Below are 18,061 nucleotides of genomic sequence, written 5' to 3' on the forward strand. Positions count from 1 at the left end.
AAATTACCACCAAGTGGGTGGCTGAAAACAACAGAATTTGTTCTTTCACGGTTCTGGAGGCCAGAAGCCTACAATCAGTATTTCCGGGCCAAAAACAAGGTGTTGGCAGAGTCTGGCTCTCTCCAGAAGCTCTAAGGGAGAACCTGTTTCTTGCCTCTTCTGGCTTCTGGTGGCTGTCAGCATTCATAAACTTTTCCTCTCTGGTGTGTCTAACTTCCTTCTATCTCCTTTTTATAAGCACACATGTGATTTCATTCAGGATCCACCCAGATAATCCAGGGTAATCTCCTCATCTCAAAACCATTAACTTAATCACATTAGCAAGCATCCTTTTTACAAACAAGGTAGCATTTCCAGGTTCCAGCTATTAGAACCTATACATTTGGGGGATATTGTTCTGCCTATTAGAGGATCCATTTTCTATTATTTAAATTGGAAAAACTATAATGAACTACATGACACACTGAAATACCCAATATCTTTTAATTGCAGCATAGTAAAACACTTTTGTTTAAAAAGTATACTACTGGGGCATCTGGGTGGCTCAGTCGGTTAAGCGTCCGACTTCGGCTCAGGTCATGATCTCGCGGTCCGTGGGTTCGAGCCCCGCGTAGGGCTCTGTGCTGACAGCTCAGAGCCTGGAGCCTGTTTCAGATTCTATGTCTCCCTCTTTCTCTGACCCTCCCCTGTTCATGCTCTCTCTCTCTCTGTCTCAAAAATAAATAAATGTTAAAAAAATAAATAAATAAACAAGTATACTACCATGTTAGGATACAAAATACCTAAGACATTACTTTCTGATCACTAAGCAACTAATATAGTTATTTAAAAAATCGTTGTTTTATATTCCCATTAACATGGTCGCTCTTGGTTCCAGTAGCATTCCCTTTACTGACATTTACAGTGTTCTTTAAGACATCCACCCACATGAGATTCTGAGTTCTACCCATTCTATCTGAAAAGTAACTCAAGGGTTTTACTGAGTATTTTTTTTGTTGTTAATGCTGTTGCTTATCATGTATTATTGGGGGCATGAAAACTACTTTTCCAGTTTTTATTTTCAGGTGAAAATATTAAATGAGAGATGGATGTTTGTTTATTAAAAACAAGGAGCTTTCTACTGGGATATATTAACCAGGGGTATGTTCTATGTGGCATATCTCTAATGAAAATATTACATTTTAAAAGTTAAGCTCTAAATATGGCATTATGACTCATATCATAAATGGGTCAGAGAAAAACATGTTCTCCAGGAGAGAAAGAATGATTCACAAATGAACAGATGATCACTGTGACCAGATTGTATATTTTACACCCACCAAAATGGACTTGTGAGCCTTTAAAACATTAAAAAAAAAAATTGAAGGTCAACACTGGCAAAGCCTACATAGCACTAATCTGCTTTCCACTCAAGTGAAGTAAGATTCCGTTAAAGTTTCTCAAAGGAATCTGTCCCTTTTTTTTTCAACTCATACACCAAAAATGGGTTTTAGATTATCCAAATATTCATTGTTTGAGTCTGGGAGCTGTTGGATGCGGCCCCTAGATGTTTAAGAAGGGTGTTTACCATTCTTCTATTTATCCCAGTTGCAGTACAAACAACAGACATAATTTTCTATGTGTCATTATAATTAAAGAATGTCAAGAAGCACTGAATAGTCTCTGCCATGTTCCCACTTTTCTTCGTTCCTGGCACAGATGACATGCTCCAGTGTTCCTCTGACCCCTCAAAGCTCTCGCCTTTCTCAGACTGTATCAACATTTCTCTGGCGCTAATCCAAAATTGATCTCAATCAGAACATCTTCCCTGATACCACTTGGTGATTTTCTTCCTTTATACATTTAGGTAATTCCTTGATTAATTTATACGCTCACAAAATTCCTGTACTTAAGTCTTGCTCGTCATTAGTAATGTATAAGGTCTCACCTTATCTGAGCTGGACTGAGCTGGTCACATTTAAGATTATTTTCTTAAGAAAAAAAAAAGGAAACCACTATGTGCCCTTCAGCCTCTGTACCTTGAAAGAAGTCTTGAATTTAGACACAGATAAGAAAAAGCATCTAAGGAAGGTGGCAGGGAAAGGTCCAAATATGGCTTGAGGGCCTAGAGCTAGAGAGGAAGAAGATACCAAGAATACAAAAGGACCAGAGAGATGCCTCGATTAAAACTTAACACTGTGTTACTTTACCTTCCAGTAATAAAGATTTTGGCAAAAAAATATTTTATTGGGATGCAAATTCTCTATAACTGGAAGCAATTTCTGTAGATGTTTCTTCTATTTCCATACCTTGGGGAAACTTTCTAAACAGTGAGAACACATTCTCTTAGGAATCCAACAGTCAGTTCTTAAAGTAATAACTTTTTTCCTGTATCTCTCTCTCTCTCTCTCTCTCTCTCTGTCTCTGTCTCTGTCTCTCTGTCTCTCTTTCTCTCTCTCTCCCTCTCATTGTAAAAATTATTTAGTATATTTGATAGGAGCTCTTTTAAGAACTAGGATGCTACTTGAATCTTCATAATACAAAGTGAGTGCATTTTTTTTCATTATCCTAAGTCAGTAGGAAAAAAGCATTAGGTCAGAATTTAGTAATCTGACCCTCGTTCACCTTCTGAACTTGGAGTCCTTGCTTCTATCCTGGCAGACGAGCCAAGCAAAAAGAGCCCAGAATTACTACATGGGACCAGCTTTTTTTTCCAAATGAGATGAGACACAGGAAAAACCTATGGTAATTGTAATCAAAAGCCAAATAAGCAGAATAAGTAAGATAAACCTAGTGTAGCTCAGCTAACATTTGAGTTGATAAATGTCCATTTTGAGCCAGGCAGTTTTTAAAGAGCATGTGCTCCCTATGAAGACATTCTGGTGGAAGAGAGACGTAGATCTTAGCCTAAAAGTGGGCAGCCCAGAAGACTTAACAAAGGAGACAAGTATTGAATTAGGAAGGCACTCCTTCAAAAGTGTGGGAATTTATAAAATAGAGGCTTCTGGGCTGAGGGAAGGGTACCCTTAAATGCATTTCCTTTACTGTTCTCGAGTTTCTCAATGTTAGTTCTTCAATTATTCATGCCTTATATTTCATATCTTAGTCTACTTCCTCAACCAGGTATGTTGCAGAGCCAGGACACCATCTCATGTTGGGTAAAACATTTTAAATTGGGTAAAGCAATTTATGTGAGTAAATTGGATGAACTGTGTGGTTCTCTGTTCCATTTTACTTGTCAGTACAATTTCAAAACTGATTATTAACCTGTATAGAGTTACTAATTTATGTATTTTAGATAAATGAGCATTAAAAAGAAAGCTAGAAACAACAGCAATATGACTTCTAAGTATAATCATTTCACAAAAGAAAGGGCGTTTTAACAACAAAAAATCATAGAAAGGTTTCTTAAGCAAAGAATAAAGTCAGTAAGTGAAGCAATTTAGCTTTGGACATTTTTTCTATCATCTCTTAGTTTTAATTTGGCCCAGACTCAAGAAGATTTCTTCACAGACTGACTCCAGAGGACAAAGAGATTGGGAATATTGGAGTAGTCTTTCTCAAACTTCCCAGCTTTATCCTAGGCATTTTTCTCGCTAGAGTTACCTGGTAGAAACCTGTGTCTTCAAGCACGTAGGTTCACATAACTTCCAAGTCTCCTTCTGGTTTTCATTTGCTTATAACCTTAAACCACTACTGACTTTTAAGTGTTCAGCATAAAACCCAATTTGTGCCTTTATTCATTTACAACAGATGGGGCCAGAGTGAAAAAGGGGAGCAGGTTATAGCTTCCCTTTTTTGTAGCCTCTTTATTAAAATCACTTGCCTCATTTTTATAAGGATCACACTTTTTTCTAAGATGTGATTCTTATAAAGGATACACACTTCATTTTAGAACAGTTTAGTAAGTAGTAAACCTGGACTCTGAAAGTCTCCATAAAAAAGTTATGGCCAAACGGACCTTCATCTTAATCACAATACCCAAACCTAATAGTTTTCCAAACATGCAGAAGCCCTGAGCAGGATGAAATTCCAATAAGTGTGCTGAAGTTTCAACTGTTGTCACTGAATGTTGCCAGTCCTAAAGGAACCAAGAGTTGTTGTTTACCAGGATGAGAAATGGGATAAGAAAGAATTATTACTCTTTGACTAAAAATACGTTGTCAGTCTGCCAAAGGGCTGGTAGTTAAAATTCTTCTACACATTATACTTCTGGGGATATGAGTAACCATCACCTATACTAAATACATCTTTTTTTTTTTTTTTTAACAGTAACAGATTGTGCTGGTCTAGTAAGGTAATGCATGGTCTGGATTACTAAATATGTCTTCCTAGTAACAATTGCATAAAAATACTTGAAAAAATCAATTAGCAGTGATGGAGGTCTTTTCAGTAATGACATAAAAGATAAAAAAAAATGTATTTTCTATTTTGAAAAGTACAGGCAGAAATAAAATCCCATTTTCATCACTAGTTTTCTGCCTTAAGAAAAATTATGTGACTAAAATCAAATATAGCTTTTAAGTGGCAAGTTGTAGAAGAAAAACTAAGCTTCGGGAAAACCAGTCTTTGAATGAGGAGTGGTTTGAGAAATTTTAGATATTTAAATTTGTAAAGGAATAAGTGATAAAGACTTCAGTTTTAATTCACTTAGATTTACATTGTTCATTTTTAATGATTCTTTTAAAACATACAGAGTATTAACATTTTCAAATATAACAAAGAGAAATGGGGAATAATTTAAAAAATTATAGTCATGTTTTACATTCAGATTTAATAAGAGAAATATCATTGGCTCCAGGGTAGAAAAAATGATTTTATGTTTTATTTCTGAAATAAGATAACCTATTCTTATTGAGACAGTAAATATCCCATGTAGAAAATTAGAAAATAAAGGCAGCAACAACAATAGGAACATTCTCCCAACCTCAAACATACTAGTCTATTGATTTCTAGATCTTTTTCTAAGTATAAATACCTTTTATTTTCTGAAGTGTGGTTTTACTGTACATAATCTTTTGTAATCTATTTTTATCAGTGTTTACCTTTACTTCTCCATTTCTGTATTGTACCTTTATCTCCATTTCTTCTGTTTCCATTGTACTTTTTGACTCTTTGATACAGAGATTATATTTAAATTATCTTCATTAAACCTAAAATTATTCTAATCAGTAACTAATCCCAGATAAAGCATGGCTTTCAGTATGGATGTCTCTAAAATCTTTTCATTTTTATCTGATGTTCTTTAGACCTCTTCATCAATCACAGTGGCCTCCATCTCTATAAAACCTTTTATGACCAAAAATGTCTAAAACTTATGAAGTATGGAAATAGGATAACTGTGTCTATTTGTGTATCAGACTAACAGTAATATTAGTTACTAACAAAATCTATACTGAAAACAGCTCTATTTTTAAAACTGTTTCTGCCCTTGCTTTATATGCACTGGGGTGTCCAGTTAAATTAATGTGTTTTAAAGGCACTTGGACTAATTCCACTCTGTGTGTTTATATCATCAATTCAATACATAGTTTCATTTGTTTCAATTTGCTTTCAGTTTTTGCTAATGCTATTTTCCCCTTTTAAATAAATTTTCTTTTACAATTATGCAGAATATTTAAATGGTTCTAAAATAAAACCTATGAAACAGCATATTTGAAGAAGGCTAGCTGGTATTTCTGTCCTCTTCATCCTCTTCTCTCCCATTTCAAAGTATCCACGTGTTTTCTAATTTTAAAATCATTTTTAGGAGTGCTCAGTCGGTTAAGTGTCCGACTCTTGGTTTCGATTCAGGTCATGATCTCACGGTTTTGTGTATTCGAGCCCCGCGTTGGGCTCTGCTATGATGGTATGCAGCGTGCTTGGGATTCCGTCTCTCTCCCTCTCTGCCCCTCCCCTGCTCATGCTGTCTCTGTCCCTCTCAAAATAAACACATAAACTTAAAAAAAAATAAATAAATAAAATTATTTTTCTAGCTCTTACAATAAGCTATATACATATATATATATACATATATATATATATATATATATTAACACTTCATGTGTTTGCTTATATGTAACATATTCCTATCTATACTTAACATGTTGCATATACTGTACCATTACGTACACAACAGCATCTTATACCCACTTTCTGCATCTAGCTTTCTTTATTTAATAATATATACTGGAAAAAAAAATCCTTAGTAGTTTAGAGACCTATTCCTTTTGTCATGTTAGTATTAGTATTACCTAGAACTCTATTGTGTTCCTTTATTGTGTGTATTCAATTAACCCAAGTCCCTTATTGATGTACATTTGGCTTTTCCCCAGGCTTTATTTTTCAGGTATTGCTACCATAAATACACTTTACATGTCATTTTATTTTTCATATTTTTCTCAGTGTATCTTTGGGAGATGTTCTTAGAAGTAGTATTACTGGGTCACAAACCAAATGCAAAAATGTTGCTGGTAATTACTGAATTTCCTTCCAAAGTGGTTTTAACATTTTGCATTTCCATTACCAATATAGGAGAATGTTTTATTCATTTTCATCCACAGAGGGTATTGCCAAACTTTTGGATGTTAGCCAATACAATATGTGAGAAATGGGATCTCAGGGTGGTTTTAATTTGCAATTTCTTATTATGAGCAAAGCAGAACATCTTTCCATATTTTAGAGCATTTATATTTCTGTTCTCTTTGAGCTACCTGAATACTTTGTTCATTTTTCTATAGCACTAGGGTTTTTCTTTGTTTTTAGATCTTAATATATTTAGTGGACTGCCCTTTTCTGCATACAAATCACTTTTTTTTGGTTCTTCACTTGTCTTTTCCATTTTTCAGTGGTGAGTACTGTGTACTGATATTTTCCATTATTTCGTTTATAAATTTAGTCCTAGTATGGACAATTTTCTCCATTCTAGATTTATAGTGAAACCTACCACCTATGTTTCCTTGTAGTAGTTATAAGATTTAAAAAAAATCTCTAAGCCATTTAGAAGTTATCCTGTCATATGATGGAGGACTGGACCCAAATTTATTTTCTGTACATAACTCGCATTACACAATCTTACTTATTACAAAGTTGTATCTTTTCCTCCCTGATTTGAGATGCCATTTTTATCTCCTAGTAACATTGCATTCTCACTTTGGGCTACTTCCAGACTTTCATTAACGAGACATGTTTTTAATTAACACTGATGTTGACCTGAATGGGACAGTTGTCCAAAAGGACATCCCTTTCTGATTCTGTCTGCTTGCTTCCTCTGTATGTCTTTTAGCTTATTGCTCTTTCTGCCATATTTTCAGTGAACTGTAAGCTAAATGCAAAAGCTTGATGGATTCAAATGAGGACATTTTTTACTAGAATAATCATTGGTGAAATTATATACCTCATACCACATCGTAGCAGAAGTGACATAATATCAGGTTGGCCTGCCCTTAATAATGCTAAAATTATCCACCACATTTGTTAACATAAATGACCTCTCTGTTGTACATTTTTCCCTTGAGATATTTCTAATAGCAAAAATCAGGATTAGGTTTCTTGAAAATAGATTGATATATTTTGTAAAAATAATACGCAGACTAGAGGACAAAAAGAATTGAAAACGTATTTGTCAAGTTTGCTAGGATTGTAGGTATTTGCTCTTCAAAATTATTCTTAACTTTGTACTTTCATACACTTCTACTTTTAAAAACTTACTATCATTATTAAAGCAAGGGTGTAAACTATCTCACCCAAATCATATCACCGATAGATATTTTAAAGACATATGTATCATTCAAATGATTTCTCTTTTAACTTATTCCTTTATTCCACACAAGCAAAGGAAATAGAAGAACCATATTCAACAACAATTTAAACTATTTTATTGTAAATTCTGAATTAAAAATTTTTGTATTTATTATTTATTTTTAGGGTTTGTTTGTTTGTTTGTTTGTTTATGGCACACTTCATGAATTTGGAAGTCTTCCTTGCAGAGTCCATGATAATCTTCTCTATCATTTTAATTTTAGTATATGTGCTGCTGAAGCAAGCACTATTTATTTTCAGTTTTATGGAATTATTACTAATACACAATTAATCAATATAATCAAGATTTGATAATTATTAAGCAAATTTTATTCATTTTAATGAGAAGAATGGATATTTACTTTATTTTATGCAGACATGGATTAATATGACTTGTTTCAACAATCATCCAGGATTCAGCCTCAAATTTACTCCTCTATTTCATTGTCATAAATGTCAGCAGTAAGCAACATATCTCATATTTTAAAAAATAAATAAATGGGAATGAAAATTATTCTAGCAGAGATATATCACCCAATTATTTAAATTCTTTCTATGTTGTATGCCAAAATAATATCGTGATCTTTTAACCAAATTACTTTTAATGATTTATTAGCTGACGACTCAATTAGGTCCTCCTTTAATTTTGTTGAAAGCAAACACTGGAAACCACTTGAATTGTAAAAGCATTTGTTACCCAATCATCAAAGTCATGTACATCTTCAACTTTGGGGAAGTTTAAAAATAGGCTACCCCAAGAGCTATCAAGTTTCCTAGTTTTCATTCAAGTGTCTGAAGTTAAAGGAAGTTTCTTAGGCAACGGTTTGTTTCATGGTTTCTTTGTTTGGTGCACTGGGGATTTTTACATATAATGTCAAACGCACCATAGCAAAAGTCAAAATGTGTGAGCATAAGTGGAAGAGGATGATGGGGAAAAGAGAACTGGCATAACACCTCCTTTGGAAAATATCTATTCTGGTCTTCTGTCCACATCAAATTGGATTATTTGTTTTTTTGTTGCAGTTGTTGAGTTGTACGAGTTCTTCACATATTTTAGATATTAACTCCTTATCAAAAATGTCATTTGCAAATACCTTCTCCCATTCGGTAGGTTGCCTTTTTTTTTGGTTGATGGTTTCCTTCACTGTGTAAAAGCTTTTAGTTATCAAAATAGTAGTAGTCTCAATTGTTTACTTTCCCTTTTGTTACACTGACTTGAGACAGATCCAAAAAACTGTTGCTAAGGTTGATGTCCAAGAGTTTTCTTTTAGGAGTTTTATGGTTTCAGAGCTTACTTTTAGGTCTTTAATCCACTTTGAATTTACTTTTGTGTATTGTGTAAGAAAGTGATCCAATCTCTTTTTTGCATAGAGCTGTCCAGTTTTTCTAGCAACATTTATTAGGGAAAATATCTTTTCTACATTGTATATCTTTGCCTTTTTGGTCACAGATTAATTGATCATAGAGGCATGGGTTAATTTCTGGGATCCCTATTCTATTGATCTATGTGCCTATTTTTGTGCCAGTACCATGCTGTTTTGATTACCATAGCTTTGTAATATAGTTTGAAATCTGAGATTGTGATATCTCAAGAGTTGTTCTATCTCAAGATTTCTTTGACTATTTGGAATATTTTCTAGTTCCAAAGAAATTTACAGATGGTCAACAGACACAAGGAAAGAAGATCAACATCACTAATCACTAGTGAAATGCAAATCAATACTACTGTGAGATATCAACTCATACCAATCAAAATGGCTAGTATTAAAAAGACAAGGCACAACACAGGCTGATGAGGATGTAGAGAAAAGAGAACCTTCATGCATTGTTGGTAGGAATGTAAATTGGTGCAGCCACTATGAAAAGGAGTATGGAAGCTCCTCAAAAAATTAAAAATAGGAATACCATATGATCCAATAATACCACTACTGGATATTTACCAAAAAGAAAAAAAAAAAAGAAAAATGGAAACACTAACTTGAAAAGATACATGCAACTCTATATTTATTGCAGCATTATTTACAATAGCCAAGATATGGAAGCAACATAAGTGTTCATCAATAGATGAATGGAAAAAGAAGGCAATGTTATTTAAAACACTGTAATTTCAATGAAGGAAGCACATCATCTTCCCTAATGCTTAAGCACATAATTTAAAATTAATTTTATTATTTATTATAATGAAAGGAAGATGTTATTTGAGGGTTGTTCTAAGCATAATGTAGTTGCATGGATGAAAGCACATGGCTTTCCCAAGTATTTATACATATATGTTCAAATCACTTGTAAATTGATGAAAGGAAGATGTTTCCTGACACCCATACCATGCAAAAACTACATAAATAACAGATCTGTACCTCTAAACAACACGAATACACCACACATAACACACACACACACACACACACACACACACACACACACACACACACATACCTCACACCAAACCATATACTAACATACACTAACCATATACTAACTAACCATATACTAACCATATACTAACACAGAACATATATACTACATACCCCATCCATACATCACACACAGAGGACACACAACACATAATCACACAGACCACACATAGAAATACTACATGCATACACAAGACATAAACCACATAACATCACACAGAGTACGGAATATTATTCAGCCATAAAAAATAATGAGATCTTACCATTTCCAACAACAGTGATAGACCTAGAGGATATTGTGCTAAATGAATTAAGTCAGACAGAAAAAGACAAATACCATATGATTTATCTTATATGTGGAATCTAAAAAAACAAAACAAGTGAACAAACAAACAAAAACAGAAACAGACTCAGAAAACAAACTGGTAACTGCTAGAGAGGAGAGGGTCGGGGATGGGCAAAATCAGTGAGGAGGATTAAGAAGCACAAACTTCCAGTTATAAAATAAATTAATCATAGGAATGTAAAGTACCACACAGGGAATTTATAGCCAATAAAATTTCAGTGACTTTAGTGACAGATGGTAACTACATTTATGATGAGCATGTCATAATGCATACAATTATTAGTTCATTATGTTGTACACCTGCAACTAATACAATATTGCTTATCAACTATGCTTCAATTAAAATAAAAGGGGGGGGAAGGCATAACATCTTACCTGCAAGTGTGTTCTCAGACACACACATTTTAGCCAAGACTACTTATGAAAGTTCAGAATTGGAGCTAGAAAGTGACTTCCTTAACACTGTCCATTCCTGGACACTGTCCATACCTTGGGATTCATAAAAGTATGTTTGCCATGGGAAAATATCTCTGAGTTTAAAGAGCATTGTCATAGGTCATAAAAAAGTCATGGACAGTGCTTCTCAAAGTAAAACAAAACAAAAACTTTTATAGAGAGACGCTGAAAAGTGTCAAGAAACTAATTAGCCGCTAACATGTCAACATCATCTCTCTTCACTTCTCTCCCTGATCTTCCGGAAGCCTGTACGTTGTCCTCCCTGAAAAGAGTCTAAACTGCATCGGTTGAAATCTGTTGTTCCTTAGATGAGCTTAGTTTGATCCAAATAGCAGCCCTTCCACATGAAAAAGATTCTCAAGTTTAAAGGGTTAGAAACTTCAGAGATCTGGCATTTAGCTTACTAGAGTAGTGGCAAGTAGCCCTCATGAAGCACGAGAAAGATGATATAAAGTTTCGTAAATATTGTCTTCAGTATTATTAGAGTAGGGACTAGTGCCTTAATATTCTAAATATTAATGCCTTCTCACTGTGTTCAAAATACAATAGTATGCTGACGCATACTTACACACTGTCATGCAGTGTATTTAATCTATTACTTAACATGTTATACATTAGTGCTTGGGGGAAGATTGCATACAATTCCACGTAATTTTTGGTATTTTTTTTTAGCAAGCTGAATTATGGCCTTGTCTGTGAATAAAAACTATTATCAACAAGTTAACTTACTTAAAACAAAAGGCAATCTGGGGGCACCTGGGTGGCTCAGTCAGTTAAGCATCCAACTCTTGGTTTCGGTTTAGGTCATGAACTCCTGGGTTTGTAAGATTGAGCCCCACGTCCAGCTCTGTGCTTACAGTGCAGAGCCTGCTTGGGGTTTCTCTCTCTCCCTCTCTCTGTGCCTCTTCCTCTCACTCTCTTTCTCTCTCTCAAAAATAAATAAATAACTTTTTTTTTGAAGGCAATCTGGAAAGCATTGGTAATAAGTTGACATATACATGTCGAAGTATTTAAATGTTTTGGTGTCAGGTAAGATATGGTAAATTAAACAGAGATGGAAAAATGAACAGAAAATTGCATAGATGCTATGCATGGCAACAATGTGTTTTATTCAACTCTAGATTTAATAATATTTTGATTTAAGGCTTAGACAAAACTCAAATCTCTTAAATTGGGGCTCACTGGCAAATGTGAATTCTTTTTCATTCTTCCCTTAAAAATTAGTTGTGATTTATCATAGTGTATTCAAGGGGCCATTTGTACATTTAATAGCTCTTATTAAATCAGAAACACCCAGACCATTTCCTTGAAAATACATATGGGTGTAAATACTAATGGAAAATGTTCTTGGCAAGTTAATTTCAGAGCTTGCCAAACCCCAGACATCTTAGAAATGCTTGAAGATGTTATAATGAACAAAACATACTACCAGTTCACTGAACCTTGGAGTTATGTGTCAGGAAAGCAGACAAAATACCAAATATGTTGTCATGCTTTCACTAAACCAAAGCCGTTCTCATGTGGTTGAATTCCAACCGAAGGCTTCTTCCATTTTTTAGCTCAGCTATGGGATGTATTAGTGTGACAAAACCAATGGCAGGTTCCCATAGGACTCGCCATCAGTTGTTCATAATGATCTCTGAAGTAGGAATGTGCATGCATTTTTTGGAGACTTCCATAAAAGGACAAGGTAACTCTTAACGGGTCTTCTAAAATTTACGTTGGGGGGTGAATTTCCTACCAGTGATTCTTGGAAATTTTTTCATTAGAAAGAAATTAGTAAAAACACATGTTATATATATCTGGGGGGGGGGCAGGAACTTTTAGAGTCTTATCATTATATTCCTCATGATGGACCCCACAGGGTTGTGCAACTCTCCTTTTACATAGCACCCTGTGGTTCATGATGCTAAATGTGAACACATGAGTAATAGTTCTTCTTCTACCTGGCCAGAGACTATTTTCTCCTTCAACTCATTACCTAAAGCCTATACGTAGATAGTCATTCTTTGAGATGAATTAAGATTAGACATATATTTCCAACACTACATCAAGTCCTGGATAGCTTATGTGTATATGAGGAATTTCACTTTTACTTGAGAACAATCCACACTCCATCATCCATAATTCATTATACAAAACTGGTTGGGAGAGAGGGGACTCTAGAACATATGGAAATTACTTGATGAATGTTTTGTTTTTAGTGTGCTTACATTTGGATGCCTCTAAACTGAGATAATAGAAACTCTTTCTTAGGGTTCTTTGGAGCAATTACTAACAGAATTCTGGCAGTCCAAACTAAGGAAGACAGAAGGGATAAAGAGGCAAGTAAAGCTAGCAACATGCAATGCATTCTGACTGAGAAATATCCAAAAGGCCGGGCCACAAGTGGAAAAATCATTGGAACACCATGAGGGCAAATGTTTTAAGAAGACAAGAATTCTAATTAGCCTGGATGGGAAACTCAGCATGAGGCTAAATAGTTGGTTTGATGTTTAGAGTCATTATACTGGACGGTGTCAGTAAGATTACACAATACCATTATGATAACACAAATGTTAAACAAATCACCCATCTCAGAATTTCCTAAACAGCGTTTTACAGCTTTTGGAGAGAATTTTTTTTTTTTTTTAAATATTGTAGTGTTTTTCTTTGTTGGATTCCCTAATGAATTTAGCAGTCTTTATACTTAGCAGGAAATCTGGACTGATCATTTGAGGCCTGTTTTCTTTATCCATTGTGGAGTACGGGTTTACTTTTGGACACCTAATAAATCATGATCTAACATCTAAGAAACAGACTTATTGCCACATTGCTAAATCAAAGTGGAAAAAAAAACAGAATAAATAACTGGTTTATCTTTCACCTATAGGATAGTAATGAACCAGAAGTGATATTCTCTAGTAATGATATGCTAGACTCTATTATTGATGTTAGGACCCTGATCTTACTATGTAGAGTTAGTAATGGTTTTGTATTTGAAAATGTTAAGCCCTGCCTTGTTTGTAGCTCACCAAGGAATACGACCATATGCGATGCTTTTCTATTTCAGGCAATGCCCCCACTGCTGGATAGATTGCTGTTGACAGCTTTTGACCAGAGGGAGCCATTAGATTTTGCTGGCTAGCAAACAATTACAGCTTTGATATGAGCTACAAGGTAAAGATGAAAAGGAATACCAATGCAGAAAAATATGCTAGCTCTGTGTGGTCTCTAGACCCTTCTTGTGCAAATGAAAAATTATTTAGATGTAAAAACTAACAAAAGAAAACCAAAGAGAAAAAAATAAATCCCAAACTTTTCATGATTCTAACAGGTAGATTGAACACTTGAAAGAGACTTGTAAGAAATAGGATAGAAACTTCATACCACTAAAAAGGAATTCAAAGGATTTGTTTGAAGATAACCAAATGTTTTGATTCATGCTATTGGTGGGAGAGTTTTAAAAATAATTTCGACATTTGGAAATACACTGATTTTGTTCCTAGTACTGTAGTCTTAACGACAGCAGTTGTATCTTATACACAGTGATGCAACAATATATTTAAGCTGATCAAGCTTGTGGATATTGTCAAACAACAAGGTAACAAGAAATATTTGTATTATTTAGACATTGCTAAACCTAAACATAAGATAAATCAGTAGTTTCTTAGTTTAAAAATGCAGCTTATACTTAAAAAAAAGGCAAGAACTATGACAAATTTAGGACTCCATGGATCTTGTAGTTATGAGAAAATCAAATTAAATGTTTATATGGATAAGCACACCTTCAACAGAATAAAAAAATATACTTAGATTCTGAAGTGAATCTTAGAAAAGATAAAAACGCTGACTTCTCTATGTGCAGTGCTCTTCGTACTGAGACTTTTATGCATTGGAAGTAAATAATCAATGATCCATGAGTTAAATTTCAAAATATAAAGGTTGTGATATCTAAGGAAAATGAAACCTTGTACTCTTTTACTATGATAAAGGAAGTGCAATATTCTTTTATAAATGATCCAAGGAAATAGACTTGGTAATTTGCCAAGGTGCTAATACACCATTTAATTTTTCTTTTGTTTTTAACTATCCAGATTAGAATCACCACTTTTTTTTCTCTGGATGTTTTTGTCAATATCTATCTAACATGAATGGAGTAGAAACTGACTTCTTCAACAGAACATATGTAGTTTGGGTTTAGTGTATTAGCTAAAAATGTATAGTTTTGCAATATTGTACTGCTTTCAAAAGTGGGCACCTTCTATAAATACAAGCCAAACTCCTTTTGGAACAAATGCATGTTAAATATTTTGCCCCCACATTTTCTCTTGCAAGATTTCTGAAATGATGTTAAATTGTTTTAACATGGTTAGTGCCCTCTTCAGTTAAGACCAGTAGTCTAGGTTTTGGAAATAAAAACATGATTATGGTACAACCGACATGATGACACCTAAAATAGACATTCTTCCCTGAATTGAAAGGCACTATTCAATACACGTAAGTGACAAAATGTAACTTCCTTTATAATAATGTGGTGACAGATAGTAATGATTCTTTCACTCAGGTCTGGAAGCCTCCTTCAGTGGACACTCTTCCTTCAAATTTGATGTTCATGAAGGTCTGGCTGTCTGGCATGTAGAACTACTAAGCAGATAATTTCATTCTAATAGGGATATAGAGTTTTTATTTTCCAAGTATATTATTTTTTTCAACTTGGTTTCTATTGCCCTATCTGTTAAAAGAGAATAATAATACTTAATAAATTGATTATTGGGAGGGTTATAAATCACTTTGTACAATATCTGGCACATGGTAAGTCCTCAAGAAATGTTAGCTACTTTTAAGATGGTTATTGTTTTCACCCATTTTTTAGGGCTCAGAGTCCTTGTCATAACATTAAATGAGCAAATTATTGAATTTAAAATCGGTCTATCATCAAGTGAAAATGTTATGAAAAACATGATTAAATCTCTTTAAACATCATGATATTTTCCCTCTTTGCTGCCATGTATCTAATTGCAAATCTTTTTTTTTTCTTTTCTCTATACAAAAACATCTTAAAAATTTCAAAGCCCTAAGATGTATACTATCACAAGTAACAAATTATTAATATTCTCCAAAATAATTGAATTCACAATAGCGTATAGGATATCCAATAAGTAACATACATATTGATAGAATTCCTGCAAGTGGATTTAAGAAATTACAACTAAATAAGAATCAAAATTATTTGAAATTCAATACATAAAAGCACTCAGATATTTTAAGAGGATGATTTGGAAAAAGGAAGAGACAATTTTAAAATGTTAAGAGTAAACAGTCTCATTTTAAAGAATAGTATAAAAGAAAGTCAGCAGGGCATTATATTGGACTAACAAATATTATGTTGATCATTGCTTGGTTTTATATCTGTTTGGGCATTTAAAAACCTCTCTCCACTTTGATGTCTGAATTCTTGATCTCTCTTCATCCACCCTTTTCTCTAACCTGTTCTTCTCTATTTTTTCTCTTTTTGTAGTCTAAATAGTATTGACCCACATTAATCTGAGAGACATACTTCAAAAGTTTCCTCCCCTCCACCCCCCACATGCTGTCTATCACAAAGTCTTGCTGATGCTACTTAAAACTATTTCTGAAATTGTTCTACTTCTCTCGGTCTATACTACCTTCCTTTCTTGCCTGGACAATAGCAACAACCTTCAATTTAGTGTTTCCTAGTCTCTTCTTGATCCTTTTCATCTTGTCTTCTCATAATAGAACAAAATCATAAAACAGAACTGACTGCAATATGCCCCTCCTCAAAATCATTCAATTGGTTCCCTACTGCTGCTAAAGAATACAAATAGTCTTGCTGAGGTCACCTTCCATCAGGTCCATTTCATCATCTACTCCACTCAAGCCAACCTGGCTGCTTTCTTCCTATCCCTAGAAATATCCACACTCCCTCTTTTCTTAGAGCTTTAATATCTGCCCTTTTCTGTATCCAGTAGGCTCTTCTCCCAGCTTCCCAACTGTGCCTCAGGAAATCGTTATTTAAATAATTAAACCTGGGTGCCTGGATGGCTCAGTCAGTTAAGCATCCGACTTCAACTCGGGTCATGATCTTGCAGTTTGTGAGTTCAAGCCCTGCGTTGGGCTCTGTGCTGACAGCTCAGAGCCTGGAGCCTGCTTCAGATTCTGTGTCTCCCTCTCTCTTCAACCCTCCCCTGCTCACACTGTGTCTTTCTCTCCCTAAAAAATAAATAAAAATTAAAAAATTAAAAAAAATTAAACCTCGTTTACAAGTTAGGGCCTTCAAGAGGACTGACCTAACCAAACAATGTAAGTTATATCTTTTCTGTTATTTTGTCTCGTAGACACATTTTCTTTTGCGTTTTAGCACGTATCGCTTTGTTTTTCTTCTTTATTTTATAGGTCACTGGTCAAAAAAACAGAAAAATACAAGATATAAGAAAGTACACAACAGTCTACTGACAATTGCTATCGCCTATCTTGAACAACCTTCCCAATTTTCTTGAATATGTTCTGGGAGGAGAAAAAATATTACCAACGTGAGTTTCCTAGAAGTGTGCCTGTTTTCACCCCATCTAATAGTTCACTAGGCTCTTCCATTCTCCTGATGCTCATTAACACTGAGCAGTCTGATGTGTAAGCAGTTTCCTACCTGTTCTCACTGACTGTTAGCTTCTTAAGCAACTATTTTCCCATTTCTACTGTGCCAAAAGATGTCCTTATTCTTCTCTTGTGACTTGCATTCATAACGTTTATCGATTTTATTTTTGACTTGTTTTTACTCATTGTTTTTTTTTTGTTATTGACTTCTGAGAAGTGTTTTTATAGCTCAGGATATTAATTATTTGTATGTAATATATGTTGAAAATATTTTCTTCCAGTTTGGGTGTTGTTTTAAATTCACTTTACTTTCTTTTTTTTGTTTATTTATTTATTTTGAGAGAGAAAGTGTGTGAGCAGGGGTGGGACAGAGAGAGGGAGAGAGAGAGAGAATCTCATACAGGCTTGAACCCACGAACTGGGAGATCATGACCTGAGCCTAAATCAAGACCCAGATGCTTAACCTACTGAGCCACCCAGTTGCCCCTAAATT

The 18,061-nt window shown here is 34.3% G+C and overlaps 1 non-coding gene across 1 annotated transcript; it reads right to left on the reverse strand.

Moving 5' to 3' along the window:
* Positions 1-7,903: 7,903 nt before the first annotated feature.
* On the reverse strand, positions 7,904-8,006 carry LOC132679961 (U6 spliceosomal RNA). The gene has a single exon (XR_009610445.1). It is a non-coding gene; the product is annotated as a U6 spliceosomal RNA (small nuclear RNA).
* Positions 8,007-18,061: the final 10,055 nt, after the last annotated feature.

Source organism: Panthera onca, chromosome A2 (assembly GCF_046562875.1).
Source record: "Panthera onca isolate mPanOnc1 chromosome A2, mPanOnc1 haplotype 2, whole genome shotgun sequence".
Classification (NCBI taxonomy): domain Eukaryota; kingdom Metazoa; phylum Chordata; class Mammalia; order Carnivora; family Felidae; genus Panthera; species Panthera onca.